Below are 23,910 nucleotides of genomic sequence, written 5' to 3'. Positions count from 1 at the left end.
TTAAACACATCAACAAGATCAGGAAACAGCTGTAGAGACCGGATCGCAGAACACAGCCAGGCTAAATGAACAGCCACCATCCTGATATAAGTTCTTCATTAGCTGACGAAGCCAACTTGAGCCTACTATATCCAGTTTTAACTGCAGATTAGACATGAGAAGTCTAATTCAGGCAAGCTATAAATTACACTACATGCTCATTCTTTGTCATGATCGCCAATCTGTTCCTCCAGTGAAATCATGGAAATATTTCTTTCACTACTATATTAAGCCAAGAAGATGGTATGGATTTTTGTGCAAAGTGTAATGATCCATTTTACGGGCTTATGAATCTATATAAATGCTGTATTAGCAGACTGCAAGGTCTGTCTTCTAAAATGACATTTTCCACTGCATCTGGTGTTCCAGAAGAAAACAATGTGCCTGCTTAGGCCGCATACAGTTCTTGAGAAAAATAGGATTTCCTACTGCAATGCCATTTTTGACATTTTCCTGAGGCTTTAAGATTAAATATAGACAGCCTTGCTATGAAATTGTCTCACTCTCAGCTTTTCCAAATTTAAATGTTCCAGAAAGTTAGCTTCAAGATGTAGTAAACCTATTCAGTGGCACTCACAAGGTCAACTGTATTTTCCAGCAGGTATTAAAGTTAGGAAAAGCCCATTAAACTGTCTTACCCCACTAAGATCAAACTCAGCTGTAGGCTCCCCTTAAAAATATACTACCAGTTTGAGCTTCTCACTCTCCTTAGCCAAAACCAGCCTGTGCACAGGACCATGAACTCACTGGTACACTGACTGAGAGGAGAAAGCACAGCCCAGAGAGGGACATTTGGGCAGAGCTGTACTAGAAATTGCTCCAGCACTATTCTCCAGATGATTTTGCCCTGCAAGGATCTTCTCCAGCAACTTCTTTTGTACTCACCCACAGACTCGCTGGCTGCATCTTCCCCCTCGCCAGTTTACACCAGAATGAAATTTCTCCATTAGCTGCAAGGACAAGCAACTAATCTGAATTCCTTACACCTCTGTCCTGCAACTCCATTCCCGTTTTCCTAGTACCAGGCTGCAGATGTAGCCACAGGACCTCTGCAATGTGAAGTCAAAAGCCTTTGTTTCCTAATTTTGATTGCTACCATTTCACCAGATTTTCAGTCTCAGAAATAAGATTTTATTTCAGGCTGCTTCCTCACTTAATGGGCTCTGTGCTATGCACAGACAACCCTGTTCACCAGAGAGCTGAGGGGAGCAGAGCAGCCTCTCCAAAGGACAGCATTCACAGGGCTGGTCACATTCCGAAGGGCGCACTCCATCAGAGGGTCCTGTGAGCACAGGGTGCTCCCACATCACACTGCTAGGACTAAGACCACGGGCATTAGGAAACTTTTCAAAGACCAAGGGAAATTGGATGTTTTGTATTTGGCTTAACCATCTTCTCTTGGTGCTTCACCTCCTGCTTGCAGGACTGCTACTGATAAAGCAATTAGCAGAACTGCTGGACTCTGGCCTTTCATGCCAGATGTTACTAATTATTTACTTACCTGCAGCCAAGATACTAATAGGTCTGTCTGTGAACTCTTCTGTAGCTATTCCAGCATTGGGTTTGTACAACCCCTCGTAAATCAGAACCAAGATTTTAAAAGTGAGTGTCCCTAAAGTGTTGTTTCTTATGCCTGGGAAAAAAAAAATCTGCATGAAGAAGGAGAGGATATATGGCAGCTGACACCAACAAGGAACAAGAGAGTTTATTCACAGTCCATGCCAGAAGACAGTTACAGATATATTTGTTTTCCTCTGGAAGAGATGGTGTTTATTAAACAGAAAAAGAACTGTTCTGGAGAATCAAAAAGTTATCATGTACAGGCTTTTTTTGCATTTGTAAGTGCCTCGCAAAAGAATTCTCTGACCATCACTATTCAGAAAAAGTACTGGCCAAGCTTTTATATTTATGTTTTGTACGTGTGCTGGTGTTATATCACTTGGGTAAATAAAAAGCAGAGTCCAAAAGCTCCCTGAAAATGGCAGTATTTAAAGAAATGTTCCATTGGAATTTTCAATCTTGTTATACTTTTAGAAAGAAAAAAAAAAAAAAAAAAAGAGTAAAATTCAATGACTTATGCTCTTTGAAGTCCATTGATAGCAATGTCTGTCTCTACTCCCCACAGTTTCAAGTCCATTGATAACAGAGTCTGTTTCTGCTCCCCAAGAAAGAATTACCTTTCCAGGGCCAGGTTAGGCAGCAAACCATTACAAAAATTGTATCCTTCAGAAAACTCATTTCAAAAAGTAGTGTTTGAAGAGAGAGATACTCTTTTGCAGCAGATCTGCCTTGAGTTTTTGAACATCAAGGGGCAGACAACAGCAAGGTTTACCACTTGCTGTATCAACAGCCTCTAAAAGATCCACAGTCTTCCAAATTCTGCCACAAAAGTGACTTGAGGAAGTGGCCCATAGTACACAGGGCATAGAGATGGAATGTCTTATCAGCCCCAGTCCATCTCTCCTGGTTCAGTGTCAATGTAATTGGAAGGACCTCAGGCAAGGGAAGGCAAACCCTGGGTTGCAAATAAATTCAGTTCAGTGGCACAAGGAACTCCAGCTCATTTTCAGACTGAACACACTGTAAAGAAACCTACAAAGGAGAAAGCTAAAAAAAATTGAAATTTTCACAAAGGAAATCAGAATGAGCTTCTAGAACTTCCTACCAAAATAGAATAAATTAATTTGGGAAATACCAGTGTTGGCAATGAATGAGCTTCTCCAGGTGCACATAATTGCTGAGTAAAACAAAAAACCTGTGGGTGATGCTGAGAGGTCAAACCTGTGTGCAGAGTGGAGGAGCTGATGGGATAAGCCTGCAGCCTTGGCAAGCCTGAGACCCTCAATAGATCATGGGACTAGCAGCTGAGCAATGTGGGTAGCTTGTGTCCTGAGCATCTGCATCACCAGGACAGCTCTAGAGCTGGTGACCTTACAAATGGGACCTCACAGTGCTCAGGAGATGTTGTTCTTAGGAATTCCGGTCTCCTGAGGCAATCCACCTCACAAGTGTCTGAAGTAATCAGATCAAGTAGGTAAAAACACAGGCATGGTGCTGTTTGCCCTGAAACTCTGCTGTTATCCTCCTGTTTCTGCAGAACATCTTGTTTGGTTGTTACTTTCAATGGGAAGGATATTCCTCAAGGAGTTTGTAACTGGTTGACCTCGTACACGTTCATACTTATGGGAGACCCCATTCATGGCACCACTGGTTACATTGGGATTACACCAGCTTGCATCTGGGAATCTGATTTATATTTCAAGGAAATGTAGGCAGCCTGGAGCTTGATTTTGGGAAGCTGGATTTGTTTCATTCAATACAGTTTGCTTAGCCCTGGCTAAAGAAGGTGCAGACACACTGCTTCTGTGTATTCATGCTGCTGTTCTTCAGCTTTTCAAAGGAATGTTTTTATGGCCTTTCCTTCAGTGTTTTCTTTTAGAAGTTATTGTTTGCCCATTATCATCTGAAATCCTGCAGTAAAACATAGCTTTTCCTCATGCTGTATAAAGAAATCTCTGTTTCTCTCTCAATATTACTTGCTATGTGGTACAAGTCTTATCTATTTTTTGCAAGAAGCCTTTCAAACCCCTGGTTCATGCACTGCTACAAAACCTCTAACTGTCTCTTTACTAAGGAAAGTAGTTAAACATTTATTCTATTTATATGAATGATTTGCATTACTTAAATTAGGCACATGCTGGCATATCTTCTTGAGTGCAGTTACCCACTTGTATAAAAAGCACGTTTAAAAAAACAGCTTGGGCCAGTAGCTTTGCATCTCATGTACTTATTGCAGCAAAGGCAAAGCAGGACACTCCTGAGTTTGAACAACAGGATTTAAGCCTGCCACATCAGAAAAGGCAATGGGAAATCCAGCTCAGCGGGCTAAAATTGGAAATAAATTAAGGGAGTTGGGAAATTATAATTTACACAGCATGACTAGGCTTCAGTCAAGGCAAGGATATATCATTTATTTTGCTCCAACACTAGTTGTCTTTGCAGTGTGACCAAATTGCTTTTATTTTCTTGCCTTATTGATATGTCCTTTCCTTCTGCTACTTTGAAGCCAACATTGGCAAGGACAAGAAAAAGACTTGCCAAAGAAGCTGCCAAAATAGCACTATCCAAAGTGAAGTGTGTACCTTTTTCCTCAGTCTGGATTTATTTCAATCTAATGGAATGAATCCCAGTATTCAAACAGCTTGTTGTGAAGGTCATCCTGCATTGCAACGTTTAATTAACCACATATATATATATATATGCCCATACGTATATACATCTATATATGCCTGTACACATAGACAAATAGATCTTTAGATATATGTATATGAAATACACATATCAGAGGATGGAAGATAGCAACTAGAACAAATTCTTAGTAGGAGTAAATAAATCAACTTGTGAAAAATGAAAGAACCTCTTCATTCTCGATTACTTGAATTCTCAGTGGAGTCTAGAATTGGATCATCATCAAAAAGAGGGGCAAGGAGCATCATTGAGAGAGGGTAAAAGGAATTAATTGCAAGCGAGAATGTTCTGATGCAAAACTAACTGCAAATACAAAGGCATTAATTTTTAAATATAAGAAAAAGTATGACAGAATATTAAGTCTCTTAGTACAGTAGAACCCATAGGATTTTTGTTTAAATTCCAACAGCAAATGTTTGCAGAGAAAAAGTTGTTTTAATGCTCTGCTGAACATTCTGTATTTCATGAACTGTACTCTGAAAAGGGAACATGAACGGTACAGAACATTTCAGTTCAGGAAATTCTGAATTTAGGAGAGTCTGAAAATATTGAAATAAGGGAGAGAAAAAATTGTATGTGTATGCCATAGATACAAGTATGTACATGTGAAAATACACTTACTAATGATAAGCTGCAAATTAATCATAAATTGTTCCAAATGATCATGACAGAAGTGTGAGCAAAAGATAAGATGCAACAAGAATGAGTGTATTCAAACCCCTTTAACTTTGCATTTTAGCAACTTAATATTGTAAGCCTATTTACAGCAGCTTACAAGAGTAAGGGTATTTTATAGATATTTTAATAAAGGATAGAAAATCTCTGCATAATGTAAAAAAGAAAAGCCTGTGACTTACATTCATCTGTAATACCTTGTAGTGTGCTTAAAATACCACAAGCTGATCATGACCATAACATGTTCATGTTGTCCTTCAATGTCTGTTAAATTATTTGACATTCTCAGTGTTTGGGGAATACTTTATGAAGAAATACTCTGCAAAAGCACAGCAAAACTTTTCTAATGAACAGTTCTAAGTAGCGAGACTTGCCCTCAGAGACGTGTGGTCAGACATGCAGAAGCAAATTCCCCCACATCAATGCATTAGGCTTTATTGGCTGTCCCAGGATTTCTTAGGAAGTTTTCACAGTAGCACACTTGCCTTCATCCTGTTTAGCAGGGGAGCACTGATTCCCAGGATCGGAGCTGTTGCACCTGATCAAAAGTGTTGAAATAAAGCATTCAGATAGAAGGATACGTTGGCTGGGAAGATGATAGTACAGAACATGTAGCCCGCAAACTATGAGTGATCTGACCCTTTCAGTTCAGGCAGCTGGGTACGAGAGGCTGGGCAAGTCTTAATTGCAAATAGAACCATTGGAATATTAGAGCTGCTGGCAAACAAAATATGAGGCAAATATAGGTTACATCTCCTGGATCAAGCACCACAAACTGGCATCAAAACTGTTCCTTTCACCTCGTATCTGGCCTGGCCAGCCAGCTCATGATATTCCCAATATTAGCATTCCAATTCCTGTCTCTCTGCACCCAGAGTGGGGAGAGGGATTCTGCACCTGGAAGAATCACTGAACCGTGGACTGATGGGTGTCTGTTCACTGCGAGGGGCAGCCACCACGTGATACCTCTGATCAAAATTTGGGAACAACTGACCAGCAATTGGAAGAGGCAAATGATGGCAGTGATGCCAAACACCTCTGTTATGGGAAAACATGGTTATTCCTATCAGCCAACCTTAAATAGCAGGATAAATAAAGCCCCATTTGCACATATGAAAGCACTTATAAAAGCTCTAATCAGGGGAATGAGACTAAGGAAACATAACCAAATTAATTTTAATAGTGTTTGGTTAAGTTCTAATGGAAATTCTGCATTATTTATCCCCAGAAAAGAAGACTCTTTGGGAACTATGGTGTCTTTTCAAGAATCATGAAGGCTCCTCAGTGGAAGAAGATACATGACTTCATATAGGTATGACACTTTTCTTCATTATGCAGCCCTAAGCACATGCACTTCTGAATAAAATTAAAGCAAATACTTCTGATTCACAAAAAAAAAAAAATTAAGCTATAAAATTGCCTTCATAATAAGTGGCATATAAATAAGGAGCAATTTTAAAAATAGGTATTAAAGTTACATGAGACAACTGCTCTAAAACTATCATTTTCCAAAACAAAGCTGTTTTTGTCTGGTGGTGGCTTAGCAATTTATTATAAAGACAGAACAGAGACTGAATTAACATTGTGTCCCCTGGCAGTGAGAAGTGCTAATCTGAATAATGTACTCCAGGGGAATTCTACTTACCATTTATATGAATATGGAAAAAAAAGTAATATGATAATTATCACTGGGGTTTTTCTTCCAAGCAAAGATCTTTCACAGAGAAATGCTCAGCACTGATTAAAATTTTTCCTGCAGCTCCTTCTCCTTCACAGTTGTGTTCTGAACTCAGTTAGACCTGCAATACTATTTTTGTCATGGGGTCTATGCTTTGCATTGCCCTGTGCTGCCCCTTCAGATTTCTAGAAACTCAATTCGTTTTTGTGGGGTTTCCAAACACACTCAGCACTGACCTAAAAGTTGCCCATTTGGTAGGAACGGTGTTGAATTAGCCCTGAGCCCGAATTAATCCCCCACCTTTCATATTCAGCACCAGAGCAATTCGGCTCATACAACGTATGTCCTCTAATAAGCTCTTATAAAGACTTTGTTCTTTCTTGTCTGCTTTCTCTCTTGAACAAAAAAAAAGTAATTTCTACTGGCAGGTGTATCCACACCAGGGGTTGCAGTGAAGTGTGGGCAGCCCTGAGCTAATGCAAGCTGGAGTTAACCAGGACGCTGGCAGCAATCCAGGTGCAGCTGGGGGAAGCTTAAAGTTATGGCTTAACCACAGTTAGGCTCCATCTGATCTGTGTACTGGTTCATTTATAATTAAGTAAGTAGGTAATTTATAATTAATTACCTGCAATCCACTGAATTATGACATAACCAAAGGTTAAAAGACTGCAGAAAAGTGAGGAGAGGGGGGTGGGAATAGACACTGTGAAACAAAAACTGAGCAATTCCAGGCACAAACCAGAGGGTGATTTAACCACCTTGGGCTGGGCTGAGTCACTCCCTGAGTTAACCCCTTCTTCTGTAAGTATGCCAGAAAAATATCGACAGAAATTCGGCACATAGTGTGTAGGACTACTGCCACACTAGTGAAAGAGCAGGAATAACTTCTTTTTCTTTTTCTGTATGTTGCTGATTTTCCCTCAATTCACTTAAAAAAAAATGGGTTTGCATTCTTTTATTACCAGAGGCTCTAGGGACTACAAATACTGCCTTCAAGGCAACAGGAATAATTAGGCACTGGGGTGTTGCTGTGGCTGTTAATTTGAAAAAGTACTGTAAATTCCCATTGTTTCCAGACAATCAGCACATACAGGACTTTTCCCAGAACCTGAGCAGGGGAAACAAGTAACATTCAGATTTTATTCAGAATTCCTGCATTTTGCATGGTTGTGACAGGTTTTTTAAATGCACTATAGCTTGCACAACCAGGCAAGCAACCATGAGCATAGATTTGCTGTTTGGCAATGACTTTTAGCGCTTCAATAACACAGTTTAATTTAACAAGTGAAATTTAACAAGTTTAATTTAACTTCACTAGATAATGAATGGAACTGGAGTACGAACATTTAGTAGATCTTGCTAACAAACAAAACCTTGAGCCTGACTTTATTGTTTGGAACAAATGGAAAGAGATATATACATGGGATTTAGCTTCATAATTGATCTTTTACAATCTGAACTTTCACAGTTTCCAGTGTCCCTAAGTAAGTGACCCACACCTCTGAGTCTGCCCAGACAAACAAGGATGGACACTGCAGCCTAATCCAACCCATTCTGCATACAAGTTTAACGTGCCTGCTCAGGACAGTAGTCTGTTCTGAATTACTTGTCTAGAGAAAGAAAACACCCACTCCCATCCTGATTCAAGCATGGACCAAAGGTCTGCACAGTGTTGCAAGCAGTGCTCCCTGGAGAATATAAACTGGTGCACAGAAAGTAATTTTCTTCTTCCATAATTTATTTTGCCAAAGAGAACTGTGGAAAAACACACTATGTTAGTGACCTTGAGCACATCTTTGAATTTAAAATAACTGACTTTGACATTGCCATAAAGGGGGCAGAGCAGTAGAAAATTCAGCCTGCATTTAATACTGACCAAGCCAGGTAAATCATCATATGGTCCTTTCTGAAAATATATACATCCTCTAAGCTCCATTTGGTTTCTTTGCGTTAAAATGAAATTAATAGCAAGCTCTAAAATACTAGAATAAATTGGATTTTATAATTGCAGAGTAAGACAGACATATTAAAGGAGTTGCCTGCGAGGAAACTAGCAGACGTCTAACCTGCTAAAATTTATGTGGAAAAAAATTACTATTTGTTCTGGATTTAATGTGAAAACTGAAATTCTATTAGGAACTATAGCAGAAGCATAGGGAATGGGTAAAATTGTAATAGTCTGAGCACAGGCAGGACTGTAATTTGATGGAGACTTTAATTAAGGTTGCACATTCACTCCAAAGTGAATGCAGCTGCAGCTACAGCTTCAGTTTCAGCTTTCATCCTGAGCTGACACCACCACAAAACAGGGAGGGCCCAGCACGGGAGGCTCAAATGATTATACATGTTAGGCCTGAGTTCCTGTCAGGACAGAACCACTGCAGTGCTGTGTCTGACCCTCAAAGCCTTTGGAAGTGACTGGGTACACAAGCCATGATGATGCTAAGTGATAAGAAACCAGCTGGGTGGGAGGAAGAAGGACTCAAACACAGAAAGAGAAATATATAGAAACAAATCTCCACTGAACTTCAAGAATATCGAAAATTGTGGCGAGAGGCTGAGATTGTTACCCATTGTCCCAGCCAGCAAGAGCACTATCATCCCCAAAACAGCACTAAAAGCTGTTGTGGAACAGCAAGTGTGGCTGGAAACAGTGCATTAAAAACATGAGCAGATCAACAGCAGCAGAAGGGAACAAACAGCCTCAGCCAAATCACTGCCACAGCACCCTGCTGTCCAGATGAAGTCCGTGTTAGCTCCTGACATGCCATTTGGGGATGGGGGAAAGGATGCTGAGATATCAGAAAGGAAACACGCACACCATCACTGCCTGATTAGTGCGTTTTTAAAAAATCACTATATTATTTTTTCATGTCATGAATACTGTGATCTTGAGCCCATAAGAGGTGAGCACCCTTCACTCACAGGATGAACTCAGCAAGAGGTGAAGAACTCCTGGGTGTCCTAAGGGTCCATCAGACTCGAGGTGGCCATGGAGGTCTTATCTCCTGCTCCCTGCTTTGGATCAGTGACTGTCACTCTCCCCACTCAACAACACTACTTGTTGGAAGAGCACAAATTCAGTTGCTGCCATTATACACGAAAAATTGCTCCTCTTTGCACTGCACAATTTTTTTATGTCCATTTCCCCATCCTCCCTTGGGTTGGAAAATAAAACTGCAGTGTGGCAGTTCATTTCCATGAGTCCCAACATCCTTCCTCATTTTCCTCATGTCCTCCTGTGATTTTCAGTAGGTAAATCTCTGTGTGTAGGCATTGTTCTGTTAAGAGGTACAACTAAGTCCCCTTTTGCTGAGTTAGCAAGTAAGTGTTTCAGAGAGCCCTGAGTTAGCAATTTCCAGTAATGTCTGTAAACTTTGAAGGCTAAGATATCTTATTCTTACAGGCAGAGTTAGATTTTCATTTTCAATAATGCTTCCATAAAAATCGTATGTGTCCCCTGTGGGTATGAAGCAAAGAACAAAAAATGTGCCACAGTGGGAATATTTTGAATAGAGGTTGGGTGGGTTGTGTTTTTTTTCAAATTGGATAGCAAAAACATTGAAACTAGTACTTTCTAAGGTGTCTCCTATTTTGTACAGCAGCAGCTAATATATGGTTTCATTTTAATGCTGGATACTTGGGTATTTTCTACCATCAGCACAATTTGGAAATGTGATTTGCATTCACTTTCTGACGTATTTGTTGTAACACTTATTGACTTCCTGCACAGCACAGTTTTTTTGTTAAGTCAAAAGAATAAACCTCCATAAAAATCCTACATGCTGCTCAGATCTTTGTCAAGGCAGGTGTGCAAGTCACAGAGTGCGTGGGAAACATGGGCATGAGAAGTATGTGGAAAACATGTAGCAATGCCAAAACAAACAGCCAGCACAAGGGACTGTTTTCTCATTCCACTGTAGGCAAGAAAGAGCAAAAATGCCATCGGGCATCTCCCGCCACTAGGGTTGGATATCAGCCAGGGAGTCAGGACATGTTCAAGGGAGAAAATGCCTGGGCCCTTTGGAGCCATCCCACATTATATCCCTGCCCTCAAAGGACAAGCTACATGTTTTTTCCCATGGAGGGAAAGGCATGGCTGTGCAGCTCATGGGATGGAGTCCCTGAGCAGAGCTGGGTATGGCACAGCACAGCCACCAAGAGCCTGTTGGTATGGGAGGTTTGACAGAGCAAACATCAACCTGTCAAGTGGCAGGTGAAGGAGAAGCATTTGGGACCTCCCTGCCTGAGCTCATGTCATACCTGTTTTGATCCACAGTGGGCTTGTAGGAGAGACAGGCAAGGATGCTGGTAGTGTAGGAAAGCTGAAAATTAGCATATTGTCTCCAGTTAAAGGATTTTTATCAGCTTCCCAAAGTGCCACATGCTGTGTCTTCTTTTTGAAGACCGTAGTCAAGTTAACCAATGCTTTACATTTTTCTATTATAATTCTGATTACAAATTTCCCCTTTTGAAATTGCACATTTCGATTTTTCCACAAGGCACATTCAGGATTTGACTATTGATGTGTTTGTTTGTATATCTAAATATTGACATAAATGTATGCACAAATGAACACTAGGAAAGCATCTTTCATTGCATTATATGCCCAGGCTGACTAAGATTCAAATCAGTGTCATTTCGAAAAATGAAAACTTGCTATTCTATACACGCTTTCAATTTTTTTAAATTAAGCTGTATTTTCTTCATGACAGTAGAAAAAAAAAAAAAGGAGGTTCAGACCTAATGAGAAACTTTCCTTAAATTTGTAGGTAAGAAATACAGGCTTAACTGATTTTCAGCATTTTGAATTACATTCTGCTTAAGCTGAGATCTCATGAACAAAGCCTTTACCTTATCCCATTTGAAATGGACGAAATATTAAACCTCAAGTAAGAGGGATCATCTTGAAAGACCCACGTTGCCCACAGTAAATGGGTAAAGGAAGTGTTGTGGATCAGTGACTTACTGGCCAAATGGTGTAACATTTAAAGGAGCTGCTTCCCCTTTAAGATTCTGTATGTCTCTTCAGGAAACCTCTTCAGCCTGGACAGCACTTTGGAGTCAACCAGCTCCTGCCTTTACTGCCAAATTCACTTTTATTTAATATTTTAAAACCTCACTAGATTTGGGAACTTTTTACAGGCTGATTCTGGTGGGACTCATTCCTACCAGTACACACCAGTTCTCCCCTGTTACTACTCATTTTAATGCCAAGAAGCAGTTTCTTCAGAAATCGTTCCAGCTCTTACTTGGAAGTAACATGATAAAATATTGTTGTTGTGCTGCTTTTTGCCCAAAAAAATCCAGATCTGCGCTAACAAACCAATTAAATTTATTCTGCTACAAGTGCTCTGGGGAAAAAAACAAAACCAAAAACAACACCAAAAACAAACAAAACAAAACAAACAAAAAAAAACCAACCCACAACTGAATTTGGGGACAAAAGGAACATAGATTGACCCCAGGCTGTTATCATTTAAAACTGGACAATGCTTTCAAGCACAGGGTGTGATTTTTGGGGTTGTTCTGTGCAGGGCCAGGAGTTTGTGTAAGGGACTTGTGCTCTCAGCTCCTAGCACAGTCACGACTTCATTTTGGTTCACTACAACATAGGGAAAATACGATCCCCAAGCTGAGGGAGAACTGTAATTTGCATTCTTGTTTTTTCCCTTTTGCCTATGGAAGTATGTGCCAATTATATGCTGAACAGCACTGAATGAAATTGCCACAAAACTGTCATTTGTTATAAATAGCTTATTTAATTGAGATTTTCTTGGCATTTTTGCAGAAGTGTGAATAAAGCTGCAGCATTTTTGAGCACATGGGCAGTGCAGGAAGACTATTTGAGCATACAGGACACAAAACAGTTGGCAAGGAACTTTTTTGGTTGATTCCTCAGCTTCGGATTCACTCCTGGAGTTTCCCTTGCATTGCCTTTTCCAAGACAGTGCTGCACAGTTGTGTTTGGAGAGTGGCTGCCCTCCACTCTCCTCACCTGCACAACCAATGCCCCTTACCCAGCCAGTACCTTTTTGTGACCCCAAGTCCTCCAGAGACTGAGTCAGCCCATCATAGAGCACCATGGAAATGCTGAAGCATCGTCAGGCTCTTACCTCCCACCATCATCTCTGCAGGATGCAGCACAGTCCAAAGGAACGAAGAACCCAGCCCAGCATCTCATATTTAGAAGATGTTAGGGACTGGTTTTCAACATTACCATCTCTCTCCAGTACATTGATATCTCTCCTGACATCTACATCTACAGTAGCAGTACTACACCTGTTCAAGGGTGCTTCAAACACCCATCACCCTCACAGGTGTTGTAATTTTCTGCTGTACTTCACTTGTATGCAGCCAGCCCCTGTTCGAGTTTTGATGTGGAATCACTGTGGCAACTTGTATGAAACACCATTTGTCCATTCAAACAGTGGATTTAAAAACTAATGATGTCTCTCAAGACACAGGAAATCACACTACATGAATATTTATCTTTATTGCCCTTACTGCGTTGGAAAAGCAACCTTATTGTTAAGCCATTATCTTCCATATGGGAAAAATAAAGTGCTGTCTTGAAGCTTATATACAAAATCTATGTTTCTTCATAGAAAGCTGTATGTTCCACTTGGATTTTTATTGAATAATAAGGCATGCTGAGAAAAACAAAAGACTGTTTATGTATGATAGCAGGTAACAGAATGGCAGTAGAAAACAAATCAAAAGCCCTGAAAACTGTACATTTTATTACTTCTAAGAAACATGTTGGATTATAGGATATGGCCCTACAGATTTCTAGGTCCAGCTCCGCTCCTACATCTGCCTTGTGGCCTGAAGAAAGTAATTTCTCTCTCTGCATGTGTCTTTTGTCTTTTACATTTTGTCTATCATAAGTACTTACATTGTAATTCACCTGTGGTTAATAGATGTGGTTTTAGTAAAGCAGCAGCAAAGCAATAGCTATGACTGCATCAGAAAAATTGTATTTCTTGTGGGTTAGGAATAAGAATTCTAGCCTTTCCCTTCAAAAATCCAGAAGAAAGTGAAGAACATGGGTACAAAGAGTTGCAACTTTCTATGCCATTGCAGCACATAGTGGAGAATTATATTAAAAATATACAAAAATAATAAAACTAATTTCTTTTAAATGGATTCTTTTAAATGGTTCCATATTTTATAAAAAGTATTTAACAAAAAATGTATACACTGTAGAAGAATCCCAAATGCTGGTGGTAACAATATAACAAATAAACCATAAAATATAGTCATTTTGATATATTTCATATATTTTTCTTGTATATTTCATACATTATCATTCATTCATTCTAAAAGTAGGGTGGCACAATCGTACTTATGTCTTTACAAAACCATCTAGGTTTATTCCATGAATAAAACGTCTGAAGACTAGCCTGAACATCCCCTTTAATGACCATAAATCATTCAGAAATTATGCACAGATCACTATGACTTCAGTAATTTTAAGGGAGGGTGGGGGGCTTCTTTTTCTCTTCTGTGAAAACACATCATAAATAGAATACACTGAGTTACTGAGCATTCAGATGGGTTTAGGCAGACGCTGACGCACCTTGCCAGACTCCAACGCATCTTGCTTTATATATTTCTGTTAGGCTCTGATCTGGAAAACGGATGCATGGGGTTACTTTAGGATGTCTCAGATTGCACCCTGTATGCAGGCTGTACTTCACACCTGGGAGGCACTGTTGGCTGCCTGCACTGGAGCTCTGGGAAGCAGACGTTCACCGCGGCATCACCGCAGGGTGCTCGTCAGGTAATGGGGATGGGACATGCAGCGCACGGGACTGCAGAGAACGAGCCAAGAAACCTGCCTTGTTCTAGAGGGATTTGTGCTTTAACATAGTTTATTTACTGTTTAACTACAAGGTGCAAATAGGCCACTAACGGGAAATTGTAGTATTAGAACCAGTTCTGGTCAAACATTTAAATAATTAACTAAAGCAATTTCTCTGACAACAGGACACCTCTTCCATCAGAAAGATGAACAGCTTATAGGGCCGTGGTATTTATCTATAGAAAATAGGAGTTCATAAGGCAATTGTATTTTAAAGACATGCAGGTGAAACTAATAAGTGAAAATGTGTATTTATACTTTGTTTAGGAGAAAGAAGACTTCAGGAATAAGATGTTTTAGGGTCAACTCTTTATCCTGTGCAAAAAGGGCCTGTAATGTAAGTGGGCTACAGAAATGGTACCATTTTCTTACTGAGAGTGTTTTGTTTTTCAAACCCTTCTTATTAGTCTTCAAACTTCAGGAAATAACATTAATGAATAAAGAGCACTCTCCAGATGTGCAGCCTGTGGCCATCATCCTTGCTTTCTGAGTCTTGGGAAGTTTCTTCAGGACCCCCCGCCTCATGGTATTGCTGTAAACCAAACTTCCACGCTGGCCAGTACAAATACATTGGCTCACCCAGAAGGTTTTTGGAGTGGCTCCAACAGCAGCCAGACTGCTGAGGTTCTGATACGTCACAGGGGACACCCACACCCTGGCAAAGGCAGAAGAATGAGCACTCTCACCATCAGCATGTAACCATGGTTTAACCCTGGCCAGCAGCTGGGCACAAGACAGCCTGTTGACCACTCCCCCATCGGGGAATGGCAAGGAGACTCTGGAGGGGGAAAGGGAGAAAACTCCTGGATTGAGATGGAGGCAGTTTAATAATTAAACAGGAAAATTTTAGGTTAAAAACAAACAAACAAAACAACAACCAAGAAACAGAGAGCAAAGTAAAGCCCAAGAAAAACAAGTGATGCAAAGGAAAGCAGTTGCTCATCACTAACTGACTGTAACGTTATTTGTGTCTCTTCAGAAGGCATAAACCTTTGACAGCTTTTTTAAATACTTAATTTTAACTTCCTAATAACTCATCAGGAAGAGTGAGGAGGTTAATGTATGCTCAAGAGATGTCAGTTCAGGCTCTCACTGATCACTAACACACATAACCAACACAGAAAACTTTCATTGACTTGAAAGTTCATTTTGTAATAGTCCTCCAACAACTTTCTTAGCAAATTCAGACCACCTATCTAAGAGCTGGTAAGAAAGGGAAAATAACTTGTTAAGTGGCTATTTAAGAAATACGTTTAGATAGATTGTTGAAAATTGACTGAATAAATCAAAAAGATGCTCTGAGAAATCTGACCACATTAAAAAAAAGCATTTGCATATACTCCACAGTTTTATTAAAATGGATTGTGTATTCAAGATCTGTATATCTCATCAAGATTAGCAATGCAAAGAGAAGAGCTCCTTTTGAATTACTCCTGAACGAGATGCTTTTCTTCTTTCATCACTCACTGTGGCACATTCTGTTCCTCTCTGCAGGCAGATAGCTAAAGAGAAAAAAGAACAGAATAAATCAGAACAAATCAGGAGGAGTACTTTCCTCTTCTTATCACTTGGCCATACACTGTCCTCTCTCCTTTGACATTAGTTTCATCACAGACACTTCCCTACTCCCGCATTAGAGTTATTTTCCTTCCTCTCTCTCTCCTGGAAACCTCTGCTACTTCTGGTTGCTGCCAGTGTCACTCGTGGAGTGAGGCTTAACCTCAGATCCTAACAGTGACTGCCTATGCCCCACCAAAACATCCCTGGTGTCCTTCCCGCTGGGTCAGCAGTACCCAGCAAAAGCATCTATGTCAAAAACTAGGAGAAGGGGCAAGCACAGTTCTGCACTGTGTCTGGAAAACCTCATGAAATGGTCCATAGAGAGAATGTGCTATAATGTGATACCATTACATCCATCTCACTACTCTGAGCCATGAAACATCATAGGCCAGATTTCTCTGATACAGCCTAAAACATCAGCCTAGACACCAGTGCATTTCTGGGGTTGGATGTTCAGTGGGGACTGCAGACACATTCCAACAACAAAATTATTCTCTCTCCTATTATTTTCCACTGAGTTTTGAAACTAGATGTTCAGAATGGACTTTATTAAAAATGCCTTAGTAACAGAAACACATTAAAAACAAAGCATTATTAAAAAAAAAAAAACACAAAAAAAACCCAAAACAGGTTTAAAGTTACAAATATCCAATCCTTATAAGCAACCTTAAACTGAATTCTGCATAGGTGAGCAGTGTCAGCAGGCACTGACACAAACTGACACCAGCAGTTTTGCCATTCTGAGCACTTAGGGATGTGCAAAATGTACGGAGATGCTGATTCTTTATGTGTGTGTGTGTGTCTGTGTATTGCCTGGTACCCCCTGAAATTAGCTTCAAGACATGCCCAATCCCATGGAGAAAAGAAAAACAAGAGCTGGGTCTGCAGGTGAATGCAAGACTCTCTCTAACTCTGTGGCTTTTGCAGAACAACCTCGAAGTTTCAGACTTAGAGAAGTTAACTCTAACCTCCATTCTTCCTGGGTGAATGACATGTCCTCAAAAATAAACCTCAAGACACCAGGTCAAAATGACCACACTCTTTCCCCTAAGTTTACACAACCTGCCGCCAGTAAATGTGTACAGATTCCCTAGGGCTTCTGATTTCTAAAATCAGTTTGTGACTCACACAGACACTCACACCAGACACACGCTGAAAGGGAGCTGTGCAGAACACAGCAGTAAAAAAGGCGTCCAAAAATACTCAGACCTCGGTCTCGTATATATTTATGTAGAAGCTGCAATAAACAGACTTTCTTGTGTGCTTTGGTGTGCACAGTTCTCATGTGCCACCCATCAGGAGAGAGTTTTCTGGGTTTGTTTAAGGATATTTTAAGATGGAGGTATGTCAAATAACTGAAGCTGTGTTCTGTGTCTGCATAAGCCCCCTCAGATTTACAGGTGAGGGTATTTTCCCCTTCTAAAAAGCATTTAAAAACACCCTCTAGGAAACACCAGGCTTTCTCTGTTCAATGGGAAGCAGACACTGCCTTTTGCAGGACAGAGAGGTTACCCCAGTCATACCATATCCATACATTGTTGGTGAAACCAGAAGCAAGGTTAATATATTTATAACTCTGCCCATTTACCTGAGAGCTGCAAAGATGAGAAACACCTTTACATGTTTGCCCTTTGGTGGGAAGATCATTCAGCTCAAGAAACACATCTGAATTTTATGAGCTTTCCTGGATATGTACCTTGGACTGAAATCAGCTTTCACTCCCCAGCGTTATTTATAGCACAGTCACAGTAAATAGTGACTGCAAGTAGGATGGGAAAGGAAGGAAAACAACATCACTAAAATACACGGCTCTGCTAACTCCAGGAATGGGTTGGTGGCTCTCCTTTCCCTCCTACTGACAGAGCATCCTGGCTTGGCTCATGTCTTCTTCCACCACATTTTCCTGTTTCCCCTGAAAGCCTTTGTCAGTCTGTTAGCTACCAGTAACTACTTTTGGATGGTTTCTTCTCACATTTCTGTGCAATGGCCACCTGTCACAGCACAAATAAAAGCTTTCTAATTCCCCAGACCTGCCAACTAACATTTTTGAGGTTTATTGAGCTATGAGGGACAAGCTGTACCCACTTGCAAATGAGAGCAAAATGGGAAAGTTTTAGCTTGAGTTAGTTGCCTTCCCAGCATAAAGGAACCTCCTCTGGGTTCCCTTGTGACAACAGAGGTGTGAAACTACTCAGGAGAGAAGGAGGGAGACGTTTACATGGAAAGCCAAGGGAGAAATTCAAAGAGAACAGGAGACTCCTCCAGCTGCTGGACCAACCCCAGACTGAGGTCTGAGAAGTATCAGCCAGGTTGTGGCTCTCCACTGCTGGTGTCAAGCACAGTTCCTGGCACAGTCCATGCTCCAGTAACATGCCAGACCTGCCCAGGTGAGCAGGAGGAGAGCAAGGAGAGCTTTCTGCTGCCTCCTACAAGGGAGCACCGAGTGTGCATGACCGATGTTTGACATAACAGTGCAGGAACTTCTGGTGTACCGGGTCTCTGGCAACTGGATTAACAATCCTGCCTATGACCTCCTAAAAATCATTTGGAGAAGGATGCAACACTACATGCCCTTTTCCCTGCAGTGCCTCAGCAGTAACATTTAACCACTCTGCTCTCTTGCATGGACTTCTGTTCTTCCTCACAACAGTGTTCTTTCATTTGAAATAAAGACCATTAAGTTGGAGAATGTGTTTGCTCTTTGCTCACAGAAACAAACAAGGTACGTTAAAAAAAAAAGTCTATGGGCATGAGAAGGGAAAAGCAATTTACTGTGGGATACAGAGGCCAGGGCAGAAATCCTGTCTGGCTTCTCACAGTCCTGAATCCAGCTGAAATTCATGGGACACACTAAGTGGAGCAAGAGTAATAAAGAAACTTAGAAGCAACAGAAAGTATGGAAGATTTTCCTTGATGGAAGCAGAATAAGACCTGTACTATACCATTGCTGTGGTCAGTGTGAGGACATGAAGATAATTCCGTTACTACTTGTTTTCTCTAAAGACTTCAAGACAAGAAAGGAAAACTACACTTCCCATTTTTCACTGTAACTACAATAATAAAGATGACCTTGGCAATTTCTTTTTTTTTTTTTTTTTTTTTTTTTTTTTTTTTTTTTTTTTTTTTTTTTTTTCAAAAAACTCACCTACTCCCCACACCCTTGCACTCATGAAAGGCTTTGGTACATATATACATCCAAGATCAAAACCAAGTCACAGCTTTTATCTTCTCTTTCAGAATAGGAGAAATTTGGCTCTAAAATCCACCTCTGGATGCTCTTCACTGAGAGCTCTCATCATGGTATTCATACAGTGATACTCTAAACACCCTTTCAGAGGTTTATACCCTGTTTTCTAATGCTCTTATGTCATTGCCCAACCTGTTACTTCAGAGCACAATCCACTGGAATACAGCTGGCTGTCCGATTTTCAAAGCAAGATAATCATTATTTGCTGACTTAGTGTGCAGTCATATGGAAGTTCTCTTTTTCCTCCAGATTTCCTGTAAAATAATGGAGCTCCTACTCTGTCCAAAGGCCAAACTGGCTGCATCCATCTTAAAAATGTCACATAAGCCTTCCTATTCTGCCCTAAGTTCCCTCTAACCAGCATAAAGGATGTATTTGAAATCCCAAAGGCTCTTTTTGGAATACCTGTTCCATGTCTTTAATATACTTTTCCAATTTCAGTATTCTAATAATCACCAAAAACTTTAAAATTACTTATTTATACTTATGCTCCATATTTCTGAAAGAGCCAGTTATAAAACACCTACAGATGGAGGGGCTTGTTTAGGACACTGAGATAACTTCTAAAACTATCTACATGGTTGATATTTTCAACACCTAGCTGTTGTCAAGTCTGTCTTTTTTGGACTCTCTACAGCTGAAATATACACTAAACCTGATCTTAAATATCTTGTGTGTTTTTCCTACTCTTCTGACAAGAGTATCTGTAACTTCTGTCCAATTTACTGTTCCCTTATTTTTCATTAAAGCCAGTGTGAAAATAGCAGCATTAGAATGATCCAAATGGGGATTTGAAAGTGGTGTTATAACACAAAAAAATTCAGCCCTCATTCAGCACTCCTTGCAACAATATAAAAAAAAAAAGGAACTGTTATGCATTCAAAATGGATAATGAAACCTTGGGCCCCCCCAGCATTATAGAGTTGACATAGAGTCAGCTGATGGACCATATAAATTGTCTGTGTTGGCTTTTCCTATTAACGCATAAATCACAAGCCTTCACAGAGAATAAATCCAATAAATCCACAAAGAGACCCAGCTCAGTACTGAGTGACCTGGGTGACCCAAGCAGCCAAGTGCAATAACACGAAAGGTTTCCATTCACTCATACACAAACTCATCAGAATGAACATCATGGAATTCAGCCTTTAGAAAACCTGACTTCATAAATAAATCAATAAAATGAATTAAAGGGAATTAAATGAAGTGTGGGAAAGTTCAACAAAAGAAAGGTGAAATCTTTGCCCTACTGATACTAACATCAAAGGTTTTCATGAAAACATTATTTATATGCTGATGTGCTGGGAGTCATTCCCCAGTTATATCCATTTTATCTAGTGGGATTCCCAAGAACGAAATCCCTTTTAATGCAGTGGAGTGCCTGATTTTAGTGTCTTGCTTTGAGAGGTGTCCCATCCAAAAGCAAATCAAAGAATACAGACAAATGACATGGTTTACTTCAGGCTTCAGTTCCATGAGAGCATTGATTTGTTTTAAGTTAGTTCTGCGCTTATGTGCACTGTAATTTTGAAGCCATTTTTCTTACAAAAAGTACACGCTTTTCTTGTCTGAATTCCTGAACCATTTCTGAAGCTGCTTGCAAAGTAGATTTCCTGCTGAAATACTTTGACAGACATATAGCCAAGCTAAAACCAGGACATATACACTTTCCTAACCTGATTGTTTCCCATACATTTGGCAGTCTTCTTTAATAGCTGTGTTTGTTGATGCTTTTTTTAGCATCCCTCAGAAAGGAAGCTTAATTCTGAGGCTAGGTATATCCAAAGAGACTTGTCATCAGCTCCCAGCTTGCTCACTCTGAGCAATTGATGCTGACATGAGCAAAGACTAATGTCCCAGACTGACAGAGATTCTATACACCATTTCTTAGCTCCCTTCTGCATGTATTGGTCAGCCTCATGCATCACTTATATTGGTGAGAGCAGTAGAAAAAAATTTTAAAAAGTCATTCTAAGATGGAATAAAGGTCCATATTTATTGCAGTGGTACAATACATGGAATAAAAATAACATGCCCTGCATGATTTCTAAGGAAAGAGGGATGTTTTCAGTAACTAAATTATTCAAAGCCAGGCAGAGGCTTTGCAGGAAATCAGTGTGGCTGCCAGCATTTCCCTGTAGCAGCAGGGAAGTTGGGCAACCCAAGGAGAGAAATGTTTTTACACTCTGCAGAAAGCTCTGGCTACATTGAATGTGTTTGCCCCAAAACACTTGGGTTTCATCAAATCACCATTTTTTTTCTGTGAAAATCACTCTGAGGGAAATGTTATTCTTTTTCCATTTCATACCACGCAGCCAAATCATTAAGGATCTTCACACTCAGGAGTTATTTTAGTCCCTCACCATATGAAATGTTTCCTGTTTAAAACAAAGTGGGCTGATAAGAAGAAGGCATTAGAATATTAATGCAACTATATAACAGTCAGTTAAGTGAGATATTAGGTAACAAAGAGTAGTTACAATTAACACATGACAAAGTTTTGTGTAATTTGGAGGTAACATGAAAGTGTGTCTCCAAAGCTAACACGGTAAAACATACAAGCTCCTTTCCTAATAAAATTCTGCTGCTTTTTTTCTGGCATTTGTAACTTGCCATAACCACAAAGAAATCTTCCAGCCGTGACACAGGCTGAGCATACATCAAAGTGTGGCTTACAAAGAAGAGCAATTAGAAGTTGTGGCTCCCCATTCGCATTTCACTTGTTATGCCCATAAAAACACAGTAGCTCTCCCTTTCTGAAGAGAAATGTCAGATATCTGCCTGCTGCTTTGACTGCTAGTGTTGGAGTGAGCCCTGAAAGCTGTGTCTCTTCCCTTGCCATTTTTTATTTTTAATGCAGAGAAGTGCAGTGCAGCTCTGGGAGAAACTTAAAAGCTGAGAAATTAAATAATGCTGAGACACTTTTCCAATGAAAGCAATAATGAATTCAGGAAAAAAAAAAAAAAACAAAACCTCCTTATCTTGAAATGCTGAAAAATATTATATAGTATATCATAATTACAACACTGTAATAGAATTGTGCTGACTATTGCTTTGAAACTACTTCAAAATTTTCACTGTTCCAATAAAATAGGGAAAGCAGTTGCAAAATTATCACTAGAAAGGTCTCTAAGATAGAAGAAACATTTTCTTTTTCTTCACTCAAAAAATGCATATGCCAGTACTGCCATGAACTACATTTTCTGTACAAATATGAAGCTGTGCATGAGCTAAGTTTTGTGTGGCACTCCAACAATCCGGGAGTCTCCCCTGAAGTACTAACCTGTTTAATTGGAGTTCCATTCTCTGGCTGGATGCCAAGTGTCAACAGCATCCATAGCTTAGGGTTGAGGGAGTTTAAAAATATATAAAGGGAAATCATGTGTGTACTAAATACAGTGTATCTAATTCACCGAATAAACATGAGAAGCAACAGAGACATTCCCTTTTTTTCACATCTACCCAAGAGAGGAGTTCTGAGGGGTAAAACAAGGACAAATATGAAAAGTTTGTGTGTCACCCATTTTGTTTCACTTTGGCTTTTTATGCCACTGATAATAATTACCAACACCTACGTCCTTCAATGCAGTGTTTGTAGTTACTGCCTTCCTTAAAAATGCACACTCCGTGTTTCCATCAGCCATACGTTGCATGGGTATATTTTTGGCTGTGGCGTTTGTTTTTGTTAGGAAAAAATCCCCTTGAAGAACACCTTGCTTTCTGAATAGAGCATACTGAATTTCAGATGGTGCTTAGCTTTTGCACTAATCTGTTCTGCAGCCATGGAGCAGTCTCCAAGGAAATGTTTGATAGTGTACCAGTGAGTTCTGTACTTGCAGGGAAGTGATCTGCTGTGCCTGAGAAATGAAGTGTTCAAGCTTGATGATGATCCTTCTTCAGGTGATGTTTTAAGCATTTAGAGCTGGGTCAGTGAGGATCTCAAAGATATAGAAGATATCTAAAATATTCTGTGGTAGACAGTTTAATGAGGAACTCATAGTAGCTTATGCAGCAAAATCCTATGCTAGCTGCTACTTTTTTTAACTTTGGTGGCTCCATGCCCAGGCGTATTTTGGTACTGTTGGGAGGTGATAAAGGCAAGCATTACCAAGTCCTTTCAAGTCTCAACTGAACCTCAACCCCCCTGAACTAAATTATTATGATTTAATTCCAGTATATGATAGCACTTAAGTCATGGGATTGGTGTTATATCTATGAATAATGCAAGTTTATTTAAAGGAATGGAAGCGGACCAGATTATTGAAAAGACACTGACTGCCAGGGCTGAATATAAATTCTTCCAAATGTCTTCATCTGTTAACAGAGCTGTAACCAGAAGCACAAGGAAATACTAGTTTTGTTATTTATTATGAATGATAGAGAAGTTGCTATCAGTATTCCTATTGCTTCTCTCTCCCTGTTTCTTTGCCACTCTTCAATACCTCTCCATCCTCTCCATCCTCTGTTTAGCTTTCTTCTATAGTTCTGAAGAAACACTAGGGGTATTTTTTCAGAGGAGTGTAGCGTGTGCATTTTCTACTGATTTTTTTTTATTATTATTATTATATTGCTCTTCTGGATGGGAACAAAGAGGCA

The 23,910-nt window shown here is 39.9% G+C and overlaps 1 long non-coding RNA gene across 2 annotated transcripts in view; it reads right to left on the bottom strand.

The window, feature by feature from the left end:
* Positions 1-13,127: 13,127 nt before the first annotated feature.
* LOC126639935 (uncharacterized) overlaps positions 13,128-23,910 on the bottom strand; it is a 58,741-nt gene continuing 47,958 nt past the window's right edge. For both annotated transcript variants that reach the window (XR_007628907.1, XR_007628908.1), the window contains one exon: positions 13,128-16,009. This is a non-coding gene — a long non-coding RNA (uncharacterized LOC126639935). The remainder of the gene's footprint in view (positions 16,010-23,910) is intronic.

Source organism: Myiozetetes cayanensis, unplaced genomic scaffold, assembly GCF_022539395.1.
Source record: "Myiozetetes cayanensis isolate MyiCay16 unplaced genomic scaffold, myiCay2020 scf2-11, whole genome shotgun sequence".
NCBI classification, from domain to species: Eukaryota; Metazoa; Chordata; class Aves; order Passeriformes; family Tyrannidae; genus Myiozetetes; species Myiozetetes cayanensis.
This window is presented reverse-complemented; position numbering and strand designations above follow the sequence as displayed.